Genomic DNA, 6,646 nt, shown 5'->3' with positions numbered 1-6,646 from the left:
GTAGGATGTTCGGTCTGTGGTGTCTTTTTTGATGCCCCACCTCCATTCAAGTTGCTTGCAGTTCGGTTTTGCAGTTCTTAAGTTTGTGGGGTACCAGCTGGCTTGTTTGGTGGTTCTCTTAGTTTTTTTGGACTTGATGGAGGTAGCTAGGTTAGTTGAGGTGTCCGTGTGGGAGGAGTTGATGAAGCACAGGCACAGAAAAGGCGGAAGATTGGCAGGATGACGAGACCAGGAGCAGCAGGAGTCTTCCTTGATGCAGTCTCGGTTCCAGCCGAAGTCCAATGAAGTCCAAGGTGCCCAGACTGTTGAAGTTGAAGTGGTTTCAGATTTGAATCTTGTCCCATGATGAATATGAAGAGCCACCCACAGGTAAGCCCTTAAGTACCCTAAGGAAAGGGTTCACACGAGTAAGGGATCCCTCCCAGAGGAGGGGCAGTACAGAGGGGAGGACACTCCCATGTCCTTTGTCCAGTTTTGTGACAGAGCAGTAGCCAATGGCTCCATGGACTGGTTCAAACTGAAGTATGCAAGGTGGGCACCAAATGGCCCCTTCAAAGCAGTCTGGTGGCACCTGCAATTGCCCACCCCAGCCCAATACACTAAGTCCTGTCTAGGAGGTGGTCACACCTCTCTGTGACAGGACACTTTTTGTTCTACCTTTCCTTGCTCAAGCTCAGCTCAGCAGCAGGAGGGCAGAATCGTTCCTCAGGTCGGCAGCAGCTCTAGCTTGCTGTCAGACCCTGAAAGGCTGATACTACTAATATAGGGAGGCACCCAAGGCGAGCCCCCAGTACATGGGATCCTACATCCACACTGGAATCGGTGTTGGGCAGTATTCCAACATGTTTGATACCAAACATGACCGGAGTCGGTGCAGCCAGTATATAGTTAGTCATCTCGTATTTGACTTGATGTTCACTATGTGTATTAAATGACGGACCCCACTTACAGAGCCTGGAGAATAGACTCCAGGGATTGTAGGGGGTGTCCTGCTCATACAGGGCACCCTCACACTTATAACCTAGCACCCTCCGTTCAGGGCTGAAAGGCCTGCTTTAGGGGTGGCATCGGTTTTGGGTGCATTGACCTCAGGTCAATGATATCTGTTGTGAGTGGTGCTAGCACCAAAGTACACAGGATGCAATGCAAAGCCAGTCCGGTAGTCACAGTTTAGGTGGACTCCCATTGGTGTCACAATGCTTGCTGCAGCCCACGAGAGACCCCTGGTGCCCCTATGCCCTGGGTACCTCAGTACTATCTACTAGGGACTTACATGGGTATACCAGTAGTAGCCAACTGCGAAGGTGCCAAAGTACTTACCATTGTCAAATTTAGGGAGGACGCACAGTGGCTGGGGTCCTGATTGGCAGGATCCCAATCAAACGTGTCATAAAACAGAGGAACACCAGCAAAAAGTGGGGGTGACCATGAAAGCAGATCATACCTTCCTACCGGCAAAGTAGCTGTCCTGCACATATTCTGGTTGCAGACGGGTGTAGATGGGCTTGCCATTGGTGCGCTGTGCTAAGAAGTTCCTTTTATGGGTCAAGAAGTTCCAGTAACCCCGCCCCAACTTCAAAAACTAGATCATGTACTGCTCAAATATATCCTGGGGGCATGGCTTATATGTACTGAGACAGTTAATGCTGGTGCATTAATCTCATTAGCTGAAAATGGCAGCTCTGCAAGCAACCTTTTTAAAGTTAGGGTTGTTTTCTTTATTTTGTTTTCTGTAAGTGAGTACATATTTTCATTTATTTCATTTTATTTAAATATCAGTATTTAATAACCTAAATATTGTATAATTAAATAACAAATATGCACTATTCCATATATGTTAACATTAATGTATATTTCATTATATATTGTATCTATTTAAAATCCTTTAATTTCATTTAATATTTTTTCCTATGGGATTTAATTTTCTATGGAAGGGTGTTGCAATACCAGTGGTTGGCCATCAGTAGTGCTGGATATACTACAAAAGTGTAAGTTACTACAAAAGTGCAGATTGTGAACACCACAAAGTAGGTAACTTACTAAAAAGTGTAAACATACTTAAAAGTGAAAGTTAACTTTGCGAATCAGTCCTGCATTTTGAGAGGGACTCTCTGCCCAGATGAAGAGAGGTGTAGTAGCCGAAGAAGTGTCTTATGGCAAAGATGCACGGCAACAAGACATCTCTACTCTCAATATAATAATAGGGTTAATATTAATGTCACCAGAATATCAATTTATGCACAAGCAAAAACTGGAATATAATTCTATCAGCTTCGCTGTCGTTGTGTGAGGTGTGGACATTGCATCTCGTCCCCTCTTTGCCAATGAAAGTTTTCTAGATTTGTAGCCACATTGCTGGCCTTGAATGATGACCCTGCCTCCTTCACTCTTCCTGTCTATTTCCCTCTCTCTTTATCTCTCTCTTGATTCCTCCATCTCTCTCACTCTTCATCCTCCTTCTCTCTATCTCTATCTCAGCCTCTCTTTCTCTATATCTTTCGGTCTCTCTAGCTTCTTTTTTGTCTCATTCTGCCTCTAGTTCTCCTCCATTCTCGTTTACTTTCTCTCTGAAGTTTCTTCTTCTCTCTTCTTTTTTCTGTTTCTCTCATTAACCTTTTCTTTATCCTTTCCCTCCTACCATGTGTCTATGGACAATATAGCCAGGATTAAAAAAACACATTAGGGCTGATTTAAAAAAGTATTTATGAAGAATGGAATGTATAATGGAATAATACTAAAAGAGTAATATTTTACAGTTTTGCTCTCACTCTCTTCCACTTCCCCCTCTATCTCTCTATCTCTTGATCTACCTGTATCTCTCTTTCTCTTGCTCCCTCTATTTCACCCCTTTCTTTCACTCTGTCTGAATTTCACTCTGTCTCTCTCTTTCTCTCTCTCTCTCGCTCTCTCTATACTCAGCTTTCCCCTATGGCCCTCTTGCTTTCACTTTTCTTTTACTCTCTTACCTTTTCTCTTTACTTCTCTCTACCTGTAGCTCTCTTTCTTCCAAGCCCTCTAATTTCATCTCTCTTTCTCTCACATTCTCTCTCTCGGTCTCTCTCGGTCTCTTCCTCTTTAAATCAGTCCCTCTCCTTTTTCCTCTGCAGCAGTGACCCAGTGTGACCGACATACCAAACAAGGAGGGCCCGGTGGACAGGACCCCACCTGTGTAAGACACGAGCCTGGAACAGAAGATTCCTCTTCCTGGATGAGTTTATCGCCCTACCTGAGACAGACACTATGTCTCCGCGCAGGTAAGTGGACTTTATTTCAAAATTTTAAATTGTTTGTTGATTTAAAAAATATAGTACCAGAAATTAAACTTTAAGCCCCTTCACAGGAGTGTTGTTTCAATAGATTTTAATGACAGGTCTCCTGCCTTTTATATAACAAAATACCCATTGAAATGAGAGAAATGTCCAGAACAAAAGATCTCAGAGAAATGTGAGCTAGATGGCAAAGAAAAAATGTAATAAAGAAAGGTAAATATTCCAACTGATTCGAAAACTGATAACATGGCATAACAGAAACCATGAATATCTAATGGTGAAACACTGTAAACCCCTGACTCAGACACAGCCAATGTAGGTCTAAGAGGGCTGGATCCATACCACAGGATAACTACATGAGATACCTTTACATACACTCAAACCATTATACCACAGGATAACTACATGAGATACCTTTACATACACTCAAACCATTATACCACAGGATAACTACATGAAATGCATTTACATTAGGGGTGGGCAAAATATTCTGTTCCACCCGTGGAATTGGCAGAATTGTGGCCACTTCGGGTTACTCTTTAACACAGAGTTCTGTCTAAATTCCGGCAATGACCATCAGGCTGACTTTTTCTCCTTTGAGGCTCCAGAATATGCGAGCTGGTGAGAGTGAGTGAGATTTGGCGTCCTCTAGTACAATTTTCTAACGTAGGTGATTGCCGGCGTTTGCGAGCAGTTGTGGCCAGAGGGCTACCATTGGAGTAGATTTGCTGCCACTCAAGTAGATTTTCTACTGAGCACCAGCAACATCACCACGAATACCCGAGCGCTCTTGCGCAGCACACAGTGCAGTTTGTGCTTATTTTTAGCGCTACTCACGTTACCGGTGGTAAATTATAGAGCAAGCTGCATAATATACACCTATCGGCCTAAATCTGTGGAATGTCATGGAGTTTTCTGTAACTCTGCTAGTTGTGCCCCCCCTGGGGAGGTGTGGTGCAGTGGCCAGGGCAGCTGACTTTGGCGCAAAGAGCTCACGGTGCGATCCCTGGCTCCGGTGGCAGATCAGCCCAGCACCTTGTGACTCTGGTCAATAGCTCACTTAATTTCCACGACGGCCCCAGTGCCTTGGTACCCATAAGGGTGAGTAGTTCGCGCTTTACAAATACTGGATTCATGACTTCATTATACCCCTAATTTGCATTCACTGAAACAAAGACCCAGTGGGGATCCAGCTGGGATTCAAGGTATTGGGTTTTACATTTTTGCAATAAACATTTTCACATTAGACACATTTCCAATTGGCGGAACAGGGCTATAAATTGATTTGGCCGGAATCACAATGTTTTTTGCTAAAACTGGAATAGGATCTTATGTTTCCAGGCTTCAATGTCAGAAAGCTAGCCACATGGTCACATTCCCTCTCCTTAGACACTTTAGGATCACCGTACCTCACACTGGGAGCCTTTCATAACCTCTGAAACCAGGGCACCTGTCAAACTATGACGAGGTGCCCTGCAGATGTCAGCAGAGACCTGTGAAAAGTAGGATAAAACATACAATGACTGGGAAACCCAGCATTTATGGTTACGGGTTGTATTGAATTCGAGGTTTAAAGAAAACAATGCTTAAATTCGGTAGCGTTTTATATCAGGTAGGATTAGACATTTATATTTGTGATTAATCACACCTTTTACCCAGCCTAGTAATCTAGATTTTATTTAACCCTGGCTTCTGTATATTTTTCAAACATTTCTTTAAACTACAATAAAGATGCTTTTACTTTACTATGACTGTATCATTACATTTTGTTCCTAGTTCTGGTTTAGCTGATAACATTGAAAACTAGAAGTTTGAAGAACTTCTAACATTGGTGTCAGATAACATAGTAAAGGACAAAGTAAACATCACATTATCTTGAAGACTGTTACTAATCGAGCTCTAAACACTACTGAACTTGATGCCAGATCAATAGGAATCCGCTAAAAAAAATGTGAGAGACGACTGTGCCTTGTTCAACAAAGGTAGCATTTCCTGTTTGCTAACTAGGGGATTCCAATCCACCCAGATATTACTATTCAAGCCCCTCAAATCTACACACATCCTGTTGGAGCCATCAGTTTGCACTATACTATGGAAGAAAGCTACTCCAATGCTTCTTTCGGTTCAATCGGTCCTATTTTGCCTCACTGGTCAATTTTAACCTTCAGTGATTTGATATAAAAGGTCCTTCTAGACCACAAGTGTTTCATCAACACAATCTGCAGAAATCTTTCAGGATTCCTAATTAAATTATGATACGCAGGGATTATGTTAATCTAAATCTCTTAACTCTGAACCCGTCAGACTGGAATGATCCGCCTTTGGGTTGCAGTCAATTGCAGAACCTACATAAAATTGGCACACATATACATCTTCACCGAGTGTTCCCTATTTTGATCTATGTTCTATTAAATAATCAGTAGGTTTTGGAACTCTAGAGAGAGTTAGAATTGGGGGTTTCTAGTTGGCAGAGGTAGGTACCTTTGACCAAATAGGGACTCTTGCTTCTAGTCAGGGAAAGGGGGGTACACTGCTGGATAACCCTTGCTCACCCCCTTGGTAGCTTGGCACGAGCAGGCAGGCTTATCTCAGAGGCAGTGTGTAAAGCATTTGTGAACACATACAGTAATAGAGCGAAAACACTACAGATGGACATCACACCAGTTTAGAAAAATAAGTAATCTTTACTAGACTTAACACAAGACTAAACAACAAAAATCCACAATACTGTCATCAGTAGGGGTGGGCAGACAACTCCGCTCCGTGGCTAGCCACCCCGGATCCCTGGCCCGGTACCTGCTTCGGAAAGCAGTCAGGCAGGTGAGAACCTCCCCAGGCCCCGGTGGACCACTGTCCCCAGCGCCCGACCCTCGGCTGGCTTGCAGTACGGGGGGCTCCCGCACCCCGGGGCACGCCGGATGGAGCTTGAGCTCCAGGCCTGGTCCCAGCTTCCGAACCCCAGCCAGGCAAGGGAGAGCCTTCCCGGGCCCCAGTGGACCCCCTTCCCCAGCCCCCAGACTCTCAGCTGGCTTGCCGTACAGGGGACTTCGCACCCTGGGACCCTGGGACCCTGGAACGGAGCACGAGCCCCAGGCCTTGTCCCAGCTTCCAAACCCTGGCCAGGCTGGGGAGAGCCTCCCCGGGTCCCTTTTGACCCCCTTCCCCAGTGCCTGGACCCTTGGCTGGCTTGCAGGACAGGGGGCTCCCGCACCCTGGGACGGAGCATGAGCCCCAGGTCTGGTCCCAGCTTCCGAACCCTAACCAGGCCAAGGAGAGCCTCCCTGGGCCCTGATGAACGCCCAGACCCTCGGCTGGCTTGCAGGACAGGGGGCTCCCGCACCCCAGGGCCCGCAGGACGGAGCTCAAGCCCCAGGCCC

The sequence above is a fragment of the Lissotriton helveticus genome, chromosome 1_1 (genome assembly GCF_964261635.1).
Source record: "Lissotriton helveticus chromosome 1_1, aLisHel1.1, whole genome shotgun sequence".
In the NCBI taxonomy this organism is placed as follows: domain Eukaryota; kingdom Metazoa; phylum Chordata; class Amphibia; order Caudata; family Salamandridae; genus Lissotriton; species Lissotriton helveticus.
The sequence above is the reverse complement of the archived record's forward strand: the minus strand, read 5'-3'. Positions refer to the sequence as shown.